Source organism: Idiotropiscis lumnitzeri, chromosome 17 (assembly GCF_059441095.1).
Source record: "Idiotropiscis lumnitzeri isolate Australia: NSW breed Sydney's pygmy pipehorse chromosome 17, RoL_Ilum_1.0, whole genome shotgun sequence".
NCBI classification, from domain to species: domain Eukaryota; kingdom Metazoa; phylum Chordata; class Actinopteri; order Syngnathiformes; family Syngnathidae; genus Idiotropiscis; species Idiotropiscis lumnitzeri.
The window spans coordinates 8,049,435-8,063,811 of NC_142407.1; the positions used below are offsets into that span (position 1 = coordinate 8,049,435).

A 14,377-nucleotide genomic window follows, 5' to 3' on the forward strand; every position below is an offset into this window, starting at 1 on the left:
AGGTCCGTTTGGGAGAGCGTTATACTGAAGATCTAAAGGTCCCTTGTTCAACCCCGGGTTTCGGCATGTGAATGTTTAGCGGGTTCTGGTTACTTTACTCCTACATGTTGTGAGACGACGCTTGCAAATTGTCGATAGGTACCCTTTGATTAAATGATGACTGGACACTCAACCCCATCTTTTTGTGCCAAAATAGCTCAGTTGGGAGAGCGTTAGACTGAAGATCTAAAGGTCCCTGGTTCAACCCCGGGTTTCGGCATGTGAATGTACTGTCTATTTGGCGCTTGTATTTACTTTACTCCTACATGTTGTGAGACGACGCTCGTGTACTCTCGATACGTACCCTCTGATTAAATCTTGACTGGACACTCAAGAATACTTTTCTGTGCTAAAATATCTCAGTTGGGAGAGCGTTAGACTGAAGATCTAAAGGTCCCTGGTTCAACCCCGGGTTTCGGCATGTGAATTTTTAGCGGGTTCTGGTTACTTTACTCCTACATGTTGTGAGATGATGCTTGCTCATTGTCGATAGGTACCCTCTGATTAAATCGTGACTGGACACTCAAGACCGTAATTCTGTGCCGAAATAGCTCAGTTGGGAGAGCGTTAGACTGAAGATCTAAAGGTCCCTGGTTCAACCCCGGGTTTCGGCATGTCAATGTTTAGCGGGTTCTGTTTAATTTACTCCTACATGTTGTGAGACGACGCTTCTATATTGTCGATACGTACCCTCTGATTAAATCGTGACTGGACACTCAACAAGACTATTATTCTGTGCCGAAATAGCTCAGTTGGGAGAGCGTTAGACTGAAGATCTAAAGGTCCCTGGTTCAACCCCGGGTTTCGGCATGTGAATGTTTAGCGGGTTCTAGTTACTTTACTCCTACATGTTGTGAGACGACGCTTGCAAATTGTCGATAGGTACCCTCTGATTAAATTGTGACTGGACACTCAAGACTATTATTCTGTGCCGAAATAGGTCCGTTTGGGAGAGCGTTATACTGAAGATCTAAAGGTCCCTTATTCAACCCCGGGTTTCGGCATGTGAATGTTTAGCGGGTTCTGGTTACTTTACTCCTACATGTTGTGAGACGACGCTTGCAAATTGTCGATAGGTACCCTTTGATTAAATGATGACTGGACACTCAACCCCACCTTATTGTGCCAAAATAGCTCAGTTGGGAGAGCGTTAGACTGAAGATCTAAAGGTCCCTGGTTCAACCCCGGGTTTCGGCATGTGAATGTACTGTCTATTTGGCGCTTGTATTTACTTTACTCCTACATGTTGTGAGACGACGCTCGTGTACTCTCGATACGTACCCTCTGATTAAATCTTGACTGGACACTCAAGAACACTGTTCTGTGCTGAAATAGCTCAGTTGGGAGAGCGTTAGACTGAAGATCTAAAGGTCCCTGGTTCAACCCCGGGTTTCGGCATGTCAATGTTTAGCGGGTTCTGTTTAATTTACTCCTACATGTTGTGAGACGACGCTTGCAAATTGTCGATAGGTACCCTTTGATTAAATGATGACTGGACACTCAACCCCACCATTTTGTGCCAAAATAGCTCAGTCGGGAGAGCGTTAGACTGAAGATCTAAAGGTCCCTGGTTCAACCCCGGGTTTCGGCATGTCAATGTTTAGCGGGTTCTGTTTAATTTACTCCTACATGTTGTGAGACGACGCTTCTATATTGTCGATACGTACCCTCTGACTAAATCGTGACTGGACACTCAACAAGACTATTATTCTGTGCCGAAATAGCTCAGTTGGGAGAGCGTTAGACTGAAGATCTAAAGGTCCCTCGTTCAACCCCGGGTTTCGGCATGTGAATGTTTAGCGGGTTCTAGTTACTTTACTCCGACATGTTGTGAGACGACGCTTGCAAATAGTCGATAGGTACCCTCTGATTAAATCGTGACTGGACACTCAAGACTATTATTCTGTGCCGAAATAGCTCAGTTGGGAGAGCGTTAGACTGAAGATCTAAAGGTCCCTGGTTCAACCCCGGGTTTCGGCATGTGAATGTACTGTCTATTTGGCGCTTGTATTTACTTTACTCCTACATGTTGTGAGACGACGCTCGTGTACTCTCGATACGTACCCTCTGATTAAATCTTGACTGGACACTCAAGAACACTGTTCTGTGCCGAAATAGCTCAGTTGGGAGAGCGTTAGACTGAAGATCTAAAGGTCCCTCGTTCAACCCCGGGTTTCGGCATGTGAATGTTTAGCGGGTTCTAGTTACTTTACTCCTACATGTTGTGAGACGACGCTTGCAAATAGTCGATAGGTACCCTCTGATTAAATCGTGACTGGACACTCAAGACTATTATTCTGTGCCGAAATAGCTCAGTTCGGAGAGCGTTAGACTGAAGATCTAAAGGTCCCTGGTTCAACCCCGGGTTTCGGCATGTGAATGTTTAGCGGGTTCTAGTTACTTTACTCCTACATGTTGTGAGACGACGCTTGCAAATTGTCGATAGGTACCCTCTGATTAAATTGTGACTGGACACTCAAGACTATTATTCTGTGCCGAAATAGGTCCGTTTGGGAGAGCGTTATACTGAAGATCTAAAGGTCCCTTATTCAACCCCGGGTTTCGGCATGTGAATGTACTGTCTATTTGGCGCTTGTATTTACTTTACTCCTACATGTTGTGAGACGACGCTCGTGTACTCTCGATACGTACCCTCTGATTAAATCTTGACTGGACACTCAAGAATACTATGCTCTGCTGAAATAGCTCAGTTGGGAGAGCGTTAGACTGAAGATCTAAAGGTCCCTTGTTCAACCCTGGGTTTTGGCATGTCAATGTTTAGCGGGTTCTGTTTACTTTACTCCTACATGTTGTGAGACGACCCTTGCAAATTGTCGATAGGTACCCTCTGATTAAATCGTGACTGGACACTCAAGACTATTATTCTCTGCCGAAATAGCTCAGTTGGGAGAGCGTTAGACTGAAGATCTAAAGTTACCTGGTTCTACCCCGGGTTTCGGCATGTCAATGTTTAGCGGGTTCTGTTTACTTTACTCCTACATGTTGTGAGACGACGCTTGCAAATAGTCGATAGGTACCCTCTGATTAAATCGTGACTGGACACTCAAGACTATTATTCTGTGCTGAAATAGCTCAGTTGGGAGAGCGTTAGACTGAAGCTCTAAAGGCCCCTGGTTCAACCCCAGGTTTCGGCATCTGAATGTTTAGCGGGTTCTGGTTACTTTACTCCTACATGTTGTGAGATGATGCTTGCTCATTGTCGATAGGTACCCTCTGATTAAATCGTGACTGGACACTCAAGACCGTAATTCTGTGCCGAAATAGCTCAGTTGGGAGAGCGTTAGACTGAAGATCTAAAGGTCCCTGGTTCAACCCCGGGTTTCGACATGTGAATGTTTAGCGGGTTCTAGTTACTTTACTCCTACATGTTGTGAGACGACGCTTGGCAATTGTCGATAGGTACCCTCTGATTAAATGATGACTGGACACTCAACCCCACCATATTGTGCCGAAATAGCTCAGTTTGGAGAGCGTTAGACTGAAGATCTAAAGGTCCCTGGTTCAACCCCGGGTTTCGGCATGTGAATGTACTGTCTATTTGGCGCTTGTATTTACTTTACTCCTACATGTTGTGAGACGACGCGCGTGTACTCTCGATACGTACCCTCTGATTAAATCTTGACTGGACACTCAAGAATACTATTCTCTGCTGAAATAGCTCAGTTGGGAGAGCGTTAGACTGAAGATCTAAAGGTCCCTGGTTCAACCCCGGGTTTCGGCATGTCAATGTTTAGCGGGTTCTGTTTAATTTACTCCTACATGTTGTGAGACGACGCTTCTATATTGTCGATACGTACCCTCTGATTAAATCGTGACTGGACACTCAACAAGACTATTATTCTGTGCTGAAATAGCTCAGTTGGGAGAGCGTTAGACTGAAGATCTAAAGGTCCCTGGTTCAACCCCGGGTTTCGACATGTGAATGTTTAGCGGGTTCTAGTTACTTTACTCCTACATGTTGTGAGACGACGCTTGCAAATTGTCGATAGGTATCCTCTGATTAAATCGTGACTGGACACTCAAGAGTATTATTCTGTGCCGAAATAGCTCAGTTGGGAGAGCGTTAGACTGAAGATCTAAAGGTCCCTGGTTCAACCCCGGGTTTCGACATGTGAATGTTTAGCGGGTTCTAGTTACTTTACTCCTACATGTTGTGAGACGACGCTTGCAAATTGTCGATAGGTACCCTCTGATTAAATCGTGACTGGACACTCAAGACTATTATTCTGTGCCGAAATAGCTCAGTTGGGAGAGCGTTAGACTGAAGATCTAAAGGTCCCTGGTTCAACCCCGGGTTTCGGCATGTCAATGTTTAGCGGGTTCTGTTTACTTTACTCCTACATGTTGTGAGACGACGCTTGTATATTGTCGATACGTACCCTCTGATTAAATCTTGACTGGACACTCAACCCCACCATAATGTGCCGGAATAACTCAGTTTGGAGAGCGTTTGACTGAAGATCTAAAGGTCCCTGGTTCAACCCCGGGTTTCTGCATGTGAATGTACTGTCTATTTGGCGCTTGTATTTACTTTACTCCTACATGTTGTGAGACGACGCTCGTGTACTCTCGATACGTACCCTCTGATTAAATCTTGACTGGACACTCAAGAACACTGTTCTGTGCCGAAATAGCTCAGTTGGGAGAGCGTTAGACTGAAGATCTAAAGGTCCCTGGTTCAACCCCGGGTTTCGGCATGTGAATGTTTAGCGGGTTCTAGTTACTTTACTCCTACATGTTGTGAGACGACGCTTGCATATTGTCGATAGGTACCCTCTGATTAAATTGTGACTGGACACTCAAGACTATTATTATGTGCCGAAATAGCTCAGTTGGGAGAGCGTGAGACTGAAGATCTAAAGGTCCCTGGTTCAACCCCGGGTTTCGGCATGTGAATGTTTAGCGGGTTCTGGTCACTTTACTCCTACATGTTGTGAGACGACGCTTGCAAATTGTCGATAGGTACCCTTTGATTAAATGATGACTGGACACTCAACCCCACCATTTTGTGCCAAAATAGCTCAGTTGGGAGAGCGTTAGACTGAAGATCTAAAGGTCCCTGGTTCAACCCCGGGTTTCGGCATGTGAATCTTTAGCGGGTTCTGTTTACTTTACTCCTACATGTTGTGAGACGACACTTGTATACTGTCGATAGGTACCCTCTGATTAAATGATGACTGGACACTCAACCCCACCATTTTGTGCCGAAATAGCTCAGTTGGGAGAGCGTTAGACTGAAGATCTAAAGGTCCCTGGTTCAACCCCGGGTTTCGGCATGTGAATGTACTGTCTATTTGGCGCTTGTATTTACTTTACTCCTACATGTTGTGAGACGACGCTTGTGTACTCTCGATACGTACCCTCTGATTAAATCTTGACTGGACACTCAAGAATACTATTCTGTGCTGAAATAGCTCAGTTGGGAGAGCGTTAGACTGAAGATCTAAAGTTCCTGGTTCAACCCAGGGTTTCGGCATGTGAATTTATAGCGGGTTCTGGTTACTTTACTCCTACATGCTGTGAGAGGATGCTTGTGTACTCTCGATAGGTACCCTCTGATTAAATCGTGACTGGACACACAAGACTATTATTCTGTGCCGAAATACCTCAGCTGGGAGAGCGTTAGACTGAAGCTCTAAAGGCCCCTGGTTCAACCCCAGGTTTCGGCATCTGAATGTTTAGTGGGTTCTGGTTACTTTACTCCTACATGTTGTGAGATGATGCTTGCTCATTGTCCATAGGTACCCTCTGATTAAATCGTGACTGGACACTCAAGACCGTTCTTCTGTGCCGAAATAGCTCAGTTGGGAGAGCGTTAGACTGAAGATCTAAATGTCCCTGGTTCAACCCCGGGTTTCGGCATGTCAATGTTTAGCGGGTTCTGCTTAATTTACTCCTACATGTTGTGAGACGACGCTTCTATATTGTCGATACGTACCCTCTGATTAAATCGTGACTGGACACTCAACAAGACTATTATTCTGTGCCGAAATAGCTCAGTTGGGAGAGCGCTAGACTGAAGATCTAAAGGTCCCTGGTTCAACCCCGGGTTTCGGCATGTGAATGTTTAGCGGGTTCTAGTTACTTTACTCCGACATGTTGTGAGACGACGCTTGCAAATTGTCGATAGGTACCCTCTGATTAAATCGTGACTGGACACTCAAGACTATTATTCTGTGCCGAAATAGCTCAGTTGGGAGAGCGCTAGACTGAAGATCTAAAGGTCCCTGGTTCAACCCCGGGTTTCGGCATGTCAATGTTTAGCAGGTTCTGTTTACTTTACTCCTACATGTTGTGATACGACGCTTGTATATTGTCGATAGGTACCCTCTGATTAAATGATGACTGGACACTCAACCCCACCATATTGTGCCGAAATAGCTCAGTTGGGAGAGCGTTAGACTGAAGATCTAAAGGTCCCTGGTTCAACCCCGGGTTTCGGCATGTGAATGTACTGTCTATTTGGCGCTTGTATTTACTTTACTCCTACATGTTGTGAGACGACGCTCGTGTACTCTCGATACGTACCCTCTGATTAAATCGTGACTGGACACACAAGACTATTATTCTGTGCCGAAATACCTCAGCTGGGAGAGCGTTAGACTGAAGCTCTAAAGGCCCCTGGTTCAACCCCAGGTTTCGGCATCTGAATGTTTAGTGGGTTCTGGTTACTTTACTCCTACATGTTGTGAGATGATGCTTGCTCATTGTCCATAGGTACCCTCTGATTAAATCGTGACTGGACACTCAAGACCGTTCTTCTGTGCCGAAATAGCTCAGTTGGGAGAGCGTTAGACTGAAGATCTAAAGGTCCCTGGTTCAACCCCGGGTTTCGGCATGTCAATGTTTAGCGGGTTCTGTTTAATTTACTCCTACATGTTGTGAGACGACGCTTCTATATTGTCGATACGTACCCTCTGATTAAATCGTGACTGGACACTCAACAAGACTATTATTCTGTGCCGAAATAGCTCAGTTGGGAGAGTGTTAGACTGAAGATCTAAAGGTCCCTGGTTCAACCCCGGGTTTCGGCATGTGAATGTTTAGCGGGTTCTAGTTACTTTACTCCTACATGTTGTGAGACGACGCTTGCAAATTGTCGATAGGTACCCTCTGATTAAATCGTGACTGGACACTCAAGACTATTATTCTGTGCCGAAATAGCTCAGTTGGGAGAGCGTTAGACTGAAGATCTAAAGGTCCCTGGTTCAACCCCGGGTTTCGGCATGTCAATGTTTAGCGGGTTCTGTTTACTTTACTCCTACATGTTGTGAGACGACGCTTGTATATTGTCGATACGTACCCTCTGATTAAATCTTGACTGGACACTCAAGAACACTGTTCTGTGCCGAAATAGCTCAGTTGGGAGAGCGTTAGACTGAAGATCTAAAGGTCCCTGGTTCAACCCCGGGTTTCGGCATGTGAATGTACTGTCTATTTGGCGCTTGTATTTACTTTACTCCTACATGTTGTGAGACGACGCTCGTGTACTCTCGATACGTACCCTCTGATTAAATCTTGACTGGACACTCAAGAACACTATTCTGTGCCGAAATAGCTCAGTTGGGAGAGCGTTAGACTGAAGATCTAAAGGTCCCTGGTTCGACCCCGGGTTTCGGCATGTCAATGTTTAGCGGGTTCTGTTTACTTAACTCCTACATGTTGTGAGACGACGCTAGTATGTCGATAGGTACCCTCTGATTAAATCGTGACTGGACACTCAAGACTATTATTCTGTGCCGAAATAGCTCAGTTGGGAGAGCGTTAGACTGAAGATCTAAAGGTCCCTGGTTCAACCCCGGGTTTCGGCATCTGAATGTTTAGCGGGTTCTGGTTACTTTACTCCTACATGTTGTGAGATGATGCTTGCTCATTGTCGATAGGTACCATCTGATTAAATGATGACTGGACACTCTACCGCACCATATTGTGCCGAAATAGCTCAGTTGGGAGAGCGTTAGACTGAAGATCTAAAGGTCCCTGGTTCAACCCAGGGTTTCGGCATGTGAATGTACTGTCTATTTGGCGCTTGTATTTACTTTACTCCTACATGTTGTGAGATGATGCTTGCTCATTGTCGATAGGTACCCTCTGATTAAATCGTGACTGGACACTCTACCGCACCATATTGTGCCGAAATAGCTCAGTTGGGAGAGCGTTAGACTGAAGATCTAAAGGTCCCTGGTTCAACCCCGGGTTTCGGCATGTGAATGTACTGTCTATTTGGCGCTTGTATTTACTTTACTCCTACATGTTGTGAGACGACGCTCGTGTACTCTCGATACGTACCCTCTGATTAAATCTTGACTGGACACTCAAGACCTTTATTCTGTGCCGAAATAGCTCAGTTGGGAGAGCGTTAGACTGAAGATCTAAAGGTCCCTGGTTCAACCCCGGGTTTCGGCTTGTCAATGTTTAGCGGGTTCTGTTTAATTTACTCCTACATGTTGTGAGACGACGCTTCTATATTGTCGATACGTACCCTCTGATTAAATCGTGACTGGACACTCAACAAGACTATTATTCTGTGCCGAAATAGGTCCGTTTGGGAGAGCGTTATACTGAAGATCTAAAGGTCCCTTGTTCAACCCCGGGTTTCGGCATGTGAATGTTTAGCGGGTTCTGGTTACTTTACTCCTACATGTTGTGAGACGACGCTTGCAAATTGTCGATAGGTACCCTTTGATTAAATGATGACTGGACACTCAACCCCATCTTTTTGTGCCAAAATAGCTCAGTTGGGAGAGCGTTAGACTGAAGATCTAAAGGTCCCTGGTTCAACCCCGGGTTTCGGCATGTGAATGTACTGTCTATTTGGCGCTTGTATTTACTTTACTCCTACATGTTGTGAGACGACGCTCGTGTACTCTCGATACGTACCCTCTGATTAAATCTTGACTGGACACTCAAGAATACTATTCTGTGCTAAAATAGCTCAGTTGGGAGAGCGTTAGACTGAAGATCTAAAGGTCCCTGGTTCAACCCCGGGTTTCGGCATGTGAATTTTTAGCGGGTTCTGGTTACTTTACTCCTACATGCTGTGAGACGACGCTTGTGTACTCTCGATAGGTACCCTCTGATTAAATCGTGACTGGACACACAAAACTATTATTCTGTGCCGAAATACCTCAGTTGGGAGAGCGTTAGACTGAAGCTCTAAAGGCCCCTGGTTCAACCCCAGGTTTCGGCATCTGAATGTTTAGCGGGTTCTGGTTACTTTACTCCTACATGTTGTGAGATGATGCTTGCTCATTGTCGATAGGTACCCTCTGATTAAATCGTGACTGGACACTCAAGACTATTATTCTGTGCCGAAATAGCTCAGTTGGGAGAGCGTTAGACTGAAGATCTAAAGGTCCCTGGTTCAACCCCGGGTTTCGGCATGTCAATGTTTCGCGGGTTCTGTTTAATTTACTCCTACATGTTGTGATACGACGCTTCTATATTGTCGATACGTACCCTCTGATTAAATCGTGACTGGACACTCAACAAGACTATTATTCTGTGCTGAAATAGCTCAGTTGGGAGAGCGTTAGACTGAAGATCTAGAGGTCCCTGGTTCAACCCCGGGTTTCGGCATGTGAATGTTTAGCGGGTTCTAGTTACTTTACTCCTACATGTTGTGAGACGACGCTTGCAAATTGTCGATAGGTACCCTCTGATTAAATCGTGACTGGACACTCAAGACTATTATTCTGTGCCGAAATAGCTCAGTTGGGAGAGCGTTAGACTGAAGATCTAAAGGTCCCTGGTTCAACCCCGGGTTTCGGCATGTCAATGTTTAGCGGGTTCTGTTTACTTTACTCCTACATGTTGTGAGACGACGCTTGTATATTGTCGATACGTACCCTCTGATTAAATCTTGACTGGACACTCAAGAACACTGTTCTGTGCCGAAATAGCTCAGTTGGGAGAGCGTTAGACTGAAGATCTAAAGGTCCCTGGTTCAACCCCGGGTTTCGGCATGTGAATGTACTGTCTATTTGGCGCTTGTATTTACTTTACTCCTACATGTTGTGAGACGACGCTCGTGTACTCTCGATATGTACCCTCTGATTAAATCTTGACTGGACACTCAAGAATACTATTCTGTGCTGAAATAGCTCAGTTGGGAGAGCGTTAGACTGAACATCTAAAGGTTCCTGGTTCAACCCAGGGTTTCGGCATGTGAATGTTTAGCGGGTTCTGGTTACTTAACTCCTACATGTTGTGAGACGACGCTAGTATATTGTCGATAGGTACCCTCTGATTAAATCGTGACTGGACACTCAAGACTATTATTCTGTGCCGAAATAGCTCAGTTGGGAGAGCGTTAGACTGAAGATCTAAAGGTCCCTGGTTCAACCCTGGTTTTCGGCATGTGAATGTTTAGCGGGTTCTGGTTACATTACTCCTACATGTTGTGAGACGACGCTTGCAAATTGTCGATAGGTATCCTCTGATTAAATCGTGACTGGACACTCAAGAGTATTATTCTGTGCCGAAATAGCTCAGTTGGGAGAGCGTTAGACTGAAGATCTAAAGGTCCCTGGTTCAACCCCGGGTTTCGGCATGTGAATGTACTGTCTATTTGGCGCTTGTATTTACTTTACTCCTACATGTTGTGAGACGACGCTCGTGTACTCTCGATACGTACCCTCTGATTAAATCTTGACTGGATACTCAAGAACACTGTTCTGTGCCGAAATAGCTCAGTTGGGAGAGCGTTAGACTGAAGATCTAAAGGTCCCTGGTTCAACCCCGGGTTTCGGCATGTGAATGTTTAGCGGGTTCTAGTTACTTTACTCCTACATGTTGTGAGACGACGCTTGCAAATTGTCGATAGGTACCCTCTGATTAAATCGTGACTGGACACTCAAGACTATTATTCTGTGCCGAAATAGCTCAGTTGGGAGAGCGTTAGACTGAAGATCTAAAGGTCCCTGGTTCAACCCCGGGTTTCGGCATGTGAATGTTTAGCGGGTTCTAGTTACTTTACTCCTACATGTTGTGAGACGACGCTTGCAAATTGTCGATAGGTACCCTCTGATTAAATCGTGACTGGACACTCAAGACTATTATTCTGTGCCGAAATAGCTCAGTTGGGAGAGCGTTAGACTGAAGATCTAAAGGTCCCTGGTTCAACCCCGGGTTTCGGCATGTGAATGTTTAGCGGGTTCTAGTTACTTTACTCCTACATGTTGTGAGACGACGCTTGCAAATTGTCGATAGGTACCCTCTGATTAAATCGTGACTGGACACTCAAGGACACTGTTCTGTGCCGAAATAGCTCAGTTGGGAGAGCGTTAGACTAAAGGTCCCTGGTTCAACCCCGGGTTTCGGCATGTGAATGTTTAGCGGGTTCTAGTTACTTTACTCCTACATGTTGTGAGACGACGCTTGCAAATTGTCGATAGGTACCCTCTGATTAAATCGTGACTGGACACTCAAGACTATTATTCTGTGCCGAAATAGCTCAGTTGGGAGAGCGTTAGACTGAAGATCTAAAGGTCCCTGGTTCAACCCCGGGTTTCGGCATGTCAATGTTTAGCGGGTTCTGTTTACTTTACTCCTACATGTTGTGAGACGACGCTTGTATATTGTCGATACGTACCCTCTGATTAAATCTTGACTGGACACTCAAGAACACTGTTCTGTGCCGAAATAGCTCAGTTGGGAGAGCGTTAGACTGAAGATCTAAAGGTCCCTGGTTCAACCCCGGGTTTCGGCATGTGAATGTACTGTCTATTTGGCGCTTGTATTTACTTTACTCCTACATGTTGTGAGACGACGCTCGTGTACTCTCGATATGTACCCTCTGATTAAATCTTGACTGGACACTCAAGAATACTATTCTGTGCTGAAATAGCTCAGTTGGGAGAGCGTTAGACTGAACATCTAAAGGTTCCTGGTTCAACCCAGGGTTTCGGCATGTGAATGTTTAGCGGGTTCTGTTTACTTAACTCCTACATGTTGTGAGACGACGCTAGTATATTGTCGATAGGTACCCTCTGATTAAATCGTGACTGGACACTCAAGACTATTATTCTGTTCCGAAATAGCTCAGTTGGGAGAGCGTTAGACTGAAGATCTAAAGGTCCCTGGTTCAACCCTGGTTTTCGGCATGTGAATGTTTAGCGGGTTCTGGTTACATTACTCCTACATGTTGTGAGACGACGCTTGCAAATTGATAGGTATCCTCTGATTAAATCGTGACTGGACACTCAAGAGTATTATTCTGTGCCGAAATAGCTCAGTTGGGAGAGCGTTAGACTGAAGATCTAAAGGTCCCTGGTTCAACCCCGGGTTTCGGCATGTGAATGTACTGTCTATTTGGCGCTTGTATTTACTTTACTCCTACATGTTGTGAGACGACGCTCGTGTACTCTCGATACGTACCCTCTGATTAAATCTTGACTGGACACTCAAGAACACTGTTCTGTGCCGAAATAGCTCAGTTGGGAGAGCGTTAGACTGAAGATCTAAAGGTCCCTGGTTCAACCCCGGGTTTCGGCATGTGAATGTTTAGCGGGTTCTAGTTACTTTACTCCTACATGTTGTGAGACGACGCTTGCAAATTGTCGATAGGTACCCTCTGATTAAATTGTGACTGGACACTCAAGACTATTATTCTGTGCCGAAATAGCTCATTTGGGAGAGCGTTAGACTGAAGACCTAAAGGTCCCTGGTTCTACCCCGGCTTTCGGCATGTGAATGTTTAGCGGGTTCTGGTCACTATACTCCTACCTGTTGTGAGACGACGCTTGCAAATTGTCGATAGGTACCCTCTGATTAAATCGTGACTGGACACACAAGACTAATTTTCAGTGCCGAAATACCTCATTTGGGATAGCGTTAGACTGAAGATCTAATGGTCCCTGGTTCAACCCCGGGTTTCGGCATGTGAATGTTTAGCGGGTTCTGGTTACTTTACTCCTACATGTTGTGAGACGACGCTTGCAAATTGTCGATAGGTACCCTTTGATTAAATGATGACTGGACACTCAACCCCACCATTTTGTGCCGAAATAGCTCAGTTGGGAGAGCGTTAGACTGAAGATTTAAAGGTCCCTGGTTCAACCCCGGGTTTCGGCATGTGAATCCTTAGCGGGTTCTGTTTACTTTACTCCTACATGTTGTGAGACGACACTTGTATACTGTCGATACGTACCCTCTGATTAAATGATGACTGGACACTCAACCCCACCATTTTGTGCCGAAATAGCTCAGTTGGGAGAGCGTTAGACTGAAGATTTAAAGGTCCCTGGTTCAACCCCGGGTTTCGGCATGTGAATGTACTGTCTATTTGGCGCTTGTGTTTACTTTACTCCTACATGTTGTGAGACGACGCTCGTGTACTCTCGATACGTACCCTCTGATTAAATCGTGACTGGACACACAAGACTATTATTCTGTGCCGAAATAGCTCAGCTGGGAGAGCGTTAGACTGAAGCTCTAAAGGCCCCTGGTTCAACCCCAGGTTTCGGCATCTGAATGTTTAGCGGGTTCTGGTTACTTTACTCCTACATGTTGTGAGATGATGCTTGCTCATTGTCGATAGGTACCCTCTGATTAAATCGTGACTGGACACTCAAGACCGTTATCCTGTGCCGAAATAGCTCAGTTGGGAGAGCGTTAGACTGAAGATCTAAAGGTCCCTGGTTCAACCCCGGGTTTCGGCATGTCAATGTTTCGCGGGTTCTGTTTAATTTACTCCTACATGTTGTGATACGACGCTTCTATATTGTCGATACGTACCCTCTGATTAAATCGTGACTGGACACTCAACAAGACTATTATTCTGTGCCGAAATAGCTCAGTTGGGAGAGCGTTAGACTGAAGATCTAAAGGTCCCTGGTTCAACCCCGGGTTTCGGCATGTGAATGTTTAGCGGGTTCTAGTTACTTTACTCCTACATGTTGTGAGACGACGCTTGCAAATTGTCGATAGGTACCCTCTGATTAAATCGTGACTGGACACTCAAGAACACTGTTCTGTGCCGAAATAGCTCAGTTGGGAGAGCCTTAGACTGAAGATCTAAAGGTCCCTGGTTCAACCCCGGGTTTCGGCATGTGAATGTTTAGCGGGTTCTAGTTACTTTACTCCTACATGTTGTGAGACGACGCTTGCAAATTGTCGATAGGTACCCTCTGATTAAATCGTGACTGGACACTCAAGACTATTATTCTGTGCCGAAATAGCTCAGTTGGGAGAGCGTTAGACTGAAGATCTAAAGGTCCCTGGTTCAACCCCGGGTTTCGGCATGTTAATGTTTAGCGGGTTCTAGTTACTTTACTCCTACATGTTGTGAGACGACGCTTGCAAATTGTCGATAGGT

The 14,377-nt window shown here is 45.4% G+C and overlaps 59 non-coding genes across 59 annotated transcripts; all 59 read left to right on the plus strand.

Moving 5' to 3' along the window:
• Window positions 1-186: 186 nt before the first annotated feature.
• Window positions 187-259, plus strand: trnaf-gaa (transfer RNA phenylalanine (anticodon GAA)). Its single transcript has one exon. It is a non-coding gene; the product is annotated as a tRNA-Phe (tRNA).
• A 321-nt stretch (window positions 260-580) lies between these two features.
• Window positions 581-653, plus strand: trnaf-gaa (transfer RNA phenylalanine (anticodon GAA)). Its single transcript has one exon. It is a non-coding gene; the product is annotated as a tRNA-Phe (tRNA).
• Window positions 654-776: 123 nt separating this feature from the next.
• Window positions 777-849, plus strand: trnaf-gaa (transfer RNA phenylalanine (anticodon GAA)). Its single transcript has one exon. It is a non-coding gene; the product is annotated as a tRNA-Phe (tRNA).
• Window positions 850-1,163: 314 nt separating this feature from the next.
• Window positions 1,164-1,236, plus strand: trnaf-gaa (transfer RNA phenylalanine (anticodon GAA)). Its single transcript has one exon. It is a non-coding gene; the product is annotated as a tRNA-Phe (tRNA).
• A 128-nt stretch (window positions 1,237-1,364) lies between these two features.
• Window positions 1,365-1,437, plus strand: trnaf-gaa (transfer RNA phenylalanine (anticodon GAA)). Its single transcript has one exon. It is a non-coding gene; the product is annotated as a tRNA-Phe (tRNA).
• A 120-nt stretch (window positions 1,438-1,557) lies between these two features.
• Window positions 1,558-1,630, plus strand: trnaf-gaa (transfer RNA phenylalanine (anticodon GAA)). The gene has a single exon. It is a non-coding gene; the product is annotated as a tRNA-Phe (tRNA).
• Window positions 1,631-1,753: 123 nt separating this feature from the next.
• trnaf-gaa (transfer RNA phenylalanine (anticodon GAA)) lies at window positions 1,754-1,826 on the plus strand. Its single transcript has one exon. It is a non-coding gene; the product is annotated as a tRNA-Phe (tRNA).
• A 120-nt stretch (window positions 1,827-1,946) lies between these two features.
• Window positions 1,947-2,019, plus strand: trnaf-gaa (transfer RNA phenylalanine (anticodon GAA)). The gene has a single exon. It is a non-coding gene; the product is annotated as a tRNA-Phe (tRNA).
• Window positions 2,020-2,147: 128 nt separating this feature from the next.
• On the plus strand, window positions 2,148-2,220 carry trnaf-gaa (transfer RNA phenylalanine (anticodon GAA)). Its single transcript has one exon. It is a non-coding gene; the product is annotated as a tRNA-Phe (tRNA).
• A 120-nt stretch (window positions 2,221-2,340) lies between these two features.
• Window positions 2,341-2,413, plus strand: trnaf-gaa (transfer RNA phenylalanine (anticodon GAA)). Its single transcript has one exon. It is a non-coding gene; the product is annotated as a tRNA-Phe (tRNA).
• A 708-nt stretch (window positions 2,414-3,121) lies between these two features.
• Window positions 3,122-3,194, plus strand: trnaf-gaa (transfer RNA phenylalanine (anticodon GAA)). Its single transcript has one exon. It is a non-coding gene; the product is annotated as a tRNA-Phe (tRNA).
• Window positions 3,195-3,314: 120 nt separating this feature from the next.
• Window positions 3,315-3,387, plus strand: trnaf-gaa (transfer RNA phenylalanine (anticodon GAA)). The gene has a single exon. It is a non-coding gene; the product is annotated as a tRNA-Phe (tRNA).
• Window positions 3,388-3,507: 120 nt separating this feature from the next.
• Window positions 3,508-3,580, plus strand: trnaf-gaa (transfer RNA phenylalanine (anticodon GAA)). The gene has a single exon. It is a non-coding gene; the product is annotated as a tRNA-Phe (tRNA).
• Window positions 3,581-3,708: 128 nt separating this feature from the next.
• Window positions 3,709-3,781, plus strand: trnaf-gaa (transfer RNA phenylalanine (anticodon GAA)). The gene has a single exon. It is a non-coding gene; the product is annotated as a tRNA-Phe (tRNA).
• Window positions 3,782-3,904: 123 nt separating this feature from the next.
• trnaf-gaa (transfer RNA phenylalanine (anticodon GAA)) lies at window positions 3,905-3,977 on the plus strand. The gene has a single exon. It is a non-coding gene; the product is annotated as a tRNA-Phe (tRNA).
• A 120-nt stretch (window positions 3,978-4,097) lies between these two features.
• trnaf-gaa (transfer RNA phenylalanine (anticodon GAA)) lies at window positions 4,098-4,170 on the plus strand. The gene has a single exon. It is a non-coding gene; the product is annotated as a tRNA-Phe (tRNA).
• Window positions 4,171-4,290: 120 nt separating this feature from the next.
• trnaf-gaa (transfer RNA phenylalanine (anticodon GAA)) lies at window positions 4,291-4,363 on the plus strand. The gene has a single exon. It is a non-coding gene; the product is annotated as a tRNA-Phe (tRNA).
• Window positions 4,364-4,684: 321 nt separating this feature from the next.
• Window positions 4,685-4,757, plus strand: trnaf-gaa (transfer RNA phenylalanine (anticodon GAA)). Its single transcript has one exon. It is a non-coding gene; the product is annotated as a tRNA-Phe (tRNA).
• A 120-nt stretch (window positions 4,758-4,877) lies between these two features.
• trnaf-gaa (transfer RNA phenylalanine (anticodon GAA)) lies at window positions 4,878-4,950 on the plus strand. The gene has a single exon. It is a non-coding gene; the product is annotated as a tRNA-Phe (tRNA).
• Window positions 4,951-5,070: 120 nt separating this feature from the next.
• Window positions 5,071-5,143, plus strand: trnaf-gaa (transfer RNA phenylalanine (anticodon GAA)). Its single transcript has one exon. It is a non-coding gene; the product is annotated as a tRNA-Phe (tRNA).
• Window positions 5,144-5,263: 120 nt separating this feature from the next.
• trnaf-gaa (transfer RNA phenylalanine (anticodon GAA)) lies at window positions 5,264-5,336 on the plus strand. The gene has a single exon. It is a non-coding gene; the product is annotated as a tRNA-Phe (tRNA).
• Window positions 5,337-5,656: 320 nt separating this feature from the next.
• On the plus strand, window positions 5,657-5,729 carry trnaf-gaa (transfer RNA phenylalanine (anticodon GAA)). Its single transcript has one exon. It is a non-coding gene; the product is annotated as a tRNA-Phe (tRNA).
• Window positions 5,730-5,849: 120 nt separating this feature from the next.
• trnaf-gaa (transfer RNA phenylalanine (anticodon GAA)) lies at window positions 5,850-5,922 on the plus strand. Its single transcript has one exon. It is a non-coding gene; the product is annotated as a tRNA-Phe (tRNA).
• A 123-nt stretch (window positions 5,923-6,045) lies between these two features.
• trnaf-gaa (transfer RNA phenylalanine (anticodon GAA)) lies at window positions 6,046-6,118 on the plus strand. The gene has a single exon. It is a non-coding gene; the product is annotated as a tRNA-Phe (tRNA).
• A 120-nt stretch (window positions 6,119-6,238) lies between these two features.
• trnaf-gaa (transfer RNA phenylalanine (anticodon GAA)) lies at window positions 6,239-6,311 on the plus strand. Its single transcript has one exon. It is a non-coding gene; the product is annotated as a tRNA-Phe (tRNA).
• A 120-nt stretch (window positions 6,312-6,431) lies between these two features.
• Window positions 6,432-6,504, plus strand: trnaf-gaa (transfer RNA phenylalanine (anticodon GAA)). The gene has a single exon. It is a non-coding gene; the product is annotated as a tRNA-Phe (tRNA).
• Window positions 6,505-6,632: 128 nt separating this feature from the next.
• Window positions 6,633-6,705, plus strand: trnaf-gaa (transfer RNA phenylalanine (anticodon GAA)). Its single transcript has one exon. It is a non-coding gene; the product is annotated as a tRNA-Phe (tRNA).
• A 120-nt stretch (window positions 6,706-6,825) lies between these two features.
• Window positions 6,826-6,898, plus strand: trnaf-gaa (transfer RNA phenylalanine (anticodon GAA)). The gene has a single exon. It is a non-coding gene; the product is annotated as a tRNA-Phe (tRNA).
• A 123-nt stretch (window positions 6,899-7,021) lies between these two features.
• On the plus strand, window positions 7,022-7,094 carry trnaf-gaa (transfer RNA phenylalanine (anticodon GAA)). The gene has a single exon. It is a non-coding gene; the product is annotated as a tRNA-Phe (tRNA).
• A 120-nt stretch (window positions 7,095-7,214) lies between these two features.
• On the plus strand, window positions 7,215-7,287 carry trnaf-gaa (transfer RNA phenylalanine (anticodon GAA)). Its single transcript has one exon. It is a non-coding gene; the product is annotated as a tRNA-Phe (tRNA).
• Window positions 7,288-7,407: 120 nt separating this feature from the next.
• trnaf-gaa (transfer RNA phenylalanine (anticodon GAA)) lies at window positions 7,408-7,480 on the plus strand. The gene has a single exon. It is a non-coding gene; the product is annotated as a tRNA-Phe (tRNA).
• A 128-nt stretch (window positions 7,481-7,608) lies between these two features.
• Window positions 7,609-7,681, plus strand: trnaf-gaa (transfer RNA phenylalanine (anticodon GAA)). The gene has a single exon. It is a non-coding gene; the product is annotated as a tRNA-Phe (tRNA).
• Window positions 7,682-7,798: 117 nt separating this feature from the next.
• Window positions 7,799-7,871, plus strand: trnaf-gaa (transfer RNA phenylalanine (anticodon GAA)). The gene has a single exon. It is a non-coding gene; the product is annotated as a tRNA-Phe (tRNA).
• Window positions 7,872-7,991: 120 nt separating this feature from the next.
• Window positions 7,992-8,064, plus strand: trnaf-gaa (transfer RNA phenylalanine (anticodon GAA)). The gene has a single exon. It is a non-coding gene; the product is annotated as a tRNA-Phe (tRNA).
• Window positions 8,065-8,192: 128 nt separating this feature from the next.
• trnaf-gaa (transfer RNA phenylalanine (anticodon GAA)) lies at window positions 8,193-8,265 on the plus strand. The gene has a single exon. It is a non-coding gene; the product is annotated as a tRNA-Phe (tRNA).
• A 128-nt stretch (window positions 8,266-8,393) lies between these two features.
• Window positions 8,394-8,466, plus strand: trnaf-gaa (transfer RNA phenylalanine (anticodon GAA)). Its single transcript has one exon. It is a non-coding gene; the product is annotated as a tRNA-Phe (tRNA).
• Window positions 8,467-8,783: 317 nt separating this feature from the next.
• On the plus strand, window positions 8,784-8,856 carry trnaf-gaa (transfer RNA phenylalanine (anticodon GAA)). Its single transcript has one exon. It is a non-coding gene; the product is annotated as a tRNA-Phe (tRNA).
• Window positions 8,857-8,984: 128 nt separating this feature from the next.
• On the plus strand, window positions 8,985-9,057 carry trnaf-gaa (transfer RNA phenylalanine (anticodon GAA)). The gene has a single exon. It is a non-coding gene; the product is annotated as a tRNA-Phe (tRNA).
• Window positions 9,058-9,177: 120 nt separating this feature from the next.
• On the plus strand, window positions 9,178-9,250 carry trnaf-gaa (transfer RNA phenylalanine (anticodon GAA)). The gene has a single exon. It is a non-coding gene; the product is annotated as a tRNA-Phe (tRNA).
• Window positions 9,251-9,370: 120 nt separating this feature from the next.
• On the plus strand, window positions 9,371-9,443 carry trnaf-gaa (transfer RNA phenylalanine (anticodon GAA)). Its single transcript has one exon. It is a non-coding gene; the product is annotated as a tRNA-Phe (tRNA).
• Window positions 9,444-9,566: 123 nt separating this feature from the next.
• trnaf-gaa (transfer RNA phenylalanine (anticodon GAA)) lies at window positions 9,567-9,639 on the plus strand. Its single transcript has one exon. It is a non-coding gene; the product is annotated as a tRNA-Phe (tRNA).
• Window positions 9,640-9,759: 120 nt separating this feature from the next.
• trnaf-gaa (transfer RNA phenylalanine (anticodon GAA)) lies at window positions 9,760-9,832 on the plus strand. Its single transcript has one exon. It is a non-coding gene; the product is annotated as a tRNA-Phe (tRNA).
• Window positions 9,833-9,952: 120 nt separating this feature from the next.
• trnaf-gaa (transfer RNA phenylalanine (anticodon GAA)) lies at window positions 9,953-10,025 on the plus strand. The gene has a single exon. It is a non-coding gene; the product is annotated as a tRNA-Phe (tRNA).
• A 321-nt stretch (window positions 10,026-10,346) lies between these two features.
• Window positions 10,347-10,419, plus strand: trnaf-gaa (transfer RNA phenylalanine (anticodon GAA)). Its single transcript has one exon. It is a non-coding gene; the product is annotated as a tRNA-Phe (tRNA).
• A 120-nt stretch (window positions 10,420-10,539) lies between these two features.
• On the plus strand, window positions 10,540-10,612 carry trnaf-gaa (transfer RNA phenylalanine (anticodon GAA)). Its single transcript has one exon. It is a non-coding gene; the product is annotated as a tRNA-Phe (tRNA).
• Window positions 10,613-10,740: 128 nt separating this feature from the next.
• On the plus strand, window positions 10,741-10,813 carry trnaf-gaa (transfer RNA phenylalanine (anticodon GAA)). Its single transcript has one exon. It is a non-coding gene; the product is annotated as a tRNA-Phe (tRNA).
• A 120-nt stretch (window positions 10,814-10,933) lies between these two features.
• Window positions 10,934-11,006, plus strand: trnaf-gaa (transfer RNA phenylalanine (anticodon GAA)). The gene has a single exon. It is a non-coding gene; the product is annotated as a tRNA-Phe (tRNA).
• Window positions 11,007-11,126: 120 nt separating this feature from the next.
• trnaf-gaa (transfer RNA phenylalanine (anticodon GAA)) lies at window positions 11,127-11,199 on the plus strand. Its single transcript has one exon. It is a non-coding gene; the product is annotated as a tRNA-Phe (tRNA).
• Window positions 11,200-11,504: 305 nt separating this feature from the next.
• trnaf-gaa (transfer RNA phenylalanine (anticodon GAA)) lies at window positions 11,505-11,577 on the plus strand. Its single transcript has one exon. It is a non-coding gene; the product is annotated as a tRNA-Phe (tRNA).
• Window positions 11,578-11,697: 120 nt separating this feature from the next.
• trnaf-gaa (transfer RNA phenylalanine (anticodon GAA)) lies at window positions 11,698-11,770 on the plus strand. The gene has a single exon. It is a non-coding gene; the product is annotated as a tRNA-Phe (tRNA).
• A 511-nt stretch (window positions 11,771-12,281) lies between these two features.
• Window positions 12,282-12,354, plus strand: trnaf-gaa (transfer RNA phenylalanine (anticodon GAA)). Its single transcript has one exon. It is a non-coding gene; the product is annotated as a tRNA-Phe (tRNA).
• Window positions 12,355-12,482: 128 nt separating this feature from the next.
• trnaf-gaa (transfer RNA phenylalanine (anticodon GAA)) lies at window positions 12,483-12,555 on the plus strand. The gene has a single exon. It is a non-coding gene; the product is annotated as a tRNA-Phe (tRNA).
• A 506-nt stretch (window positions 12,556-13,061) lies between these two features.
• On the plus strand, window positions 13,062-13,134 carry trnaf-gaa (transfer RNA phenylalanine (anticodon GAA)). Its single transcript has one exon. It is a non-coding gene; the product is annotated as a tRNA-Phe (tRNA).
• A 120-nt stretch (window positions 13,135-13,254) lies between these two features.
• trnaf-gaa (transfer RNA phenylalanine (anticodon GAA)) lies at window positions 13,255-13,327 on the plus strand. The gene has a single exon. It is a non-coding gene; the product is annotated as a tRNA-Phe (tRNA).
• A 128-nt stretch (window positions 13,328-13,455) lies between these two features.
• trnaf-gaa (transfer RNA phenylalanine (anticodon GAA)) lies at window positions 13,456-13,528 on the plus strand. The gene has a single exon. It is a non-coding gene; the product is annotated as a tRNA-Phe (tRNA).
• A 120-nt stretch (window positions 13,529-13,648) lies between these two features.
• On the plus strand, window positions 13,649-13,721 carry trnaf-gaa (transfer RNA phenylalanine (anticodon GAA)). The gene has a single exon. It is a non-coding gene; the product is annotated as a tRNA-Phe (tRNA).
• A 123-nt stretch (window positions 13,722-13,844) lies between these two features.
• On the plus strand, window positions 13,845-13,917 carry trnaf-gaa (transfer RNA phenylalanine (anticodon GAA)). The gene has a single exon. It is a non-coding gene; the product is annotated as a tRNA-Phe (tRNA).
• Window positions 13,918-14,037: 120 nt separating this feature from the next.
• Window positions 14,038-14,110, plus strand: trnaf-gaa (transfer RNA phenylalanine (anticodon GAA)). The gene has a single exon. It is a non-coding gene; the product is annotated as a tRNA-Phe (tRNA).
• Window positions 14,111-14,230: 120 nt separating this feature from the next.
• Window positions 14,231-14,303, plus strand: trnaf-gaa (transfer RNA phenylalanine (anticodon GAA)). The gene has a single exon. It is a non-coding gene; the product is annotated as a tRNA-Phe (tRNA).
• Window positions 14,304-14,377: the final 74 nt, after the last annotated feature.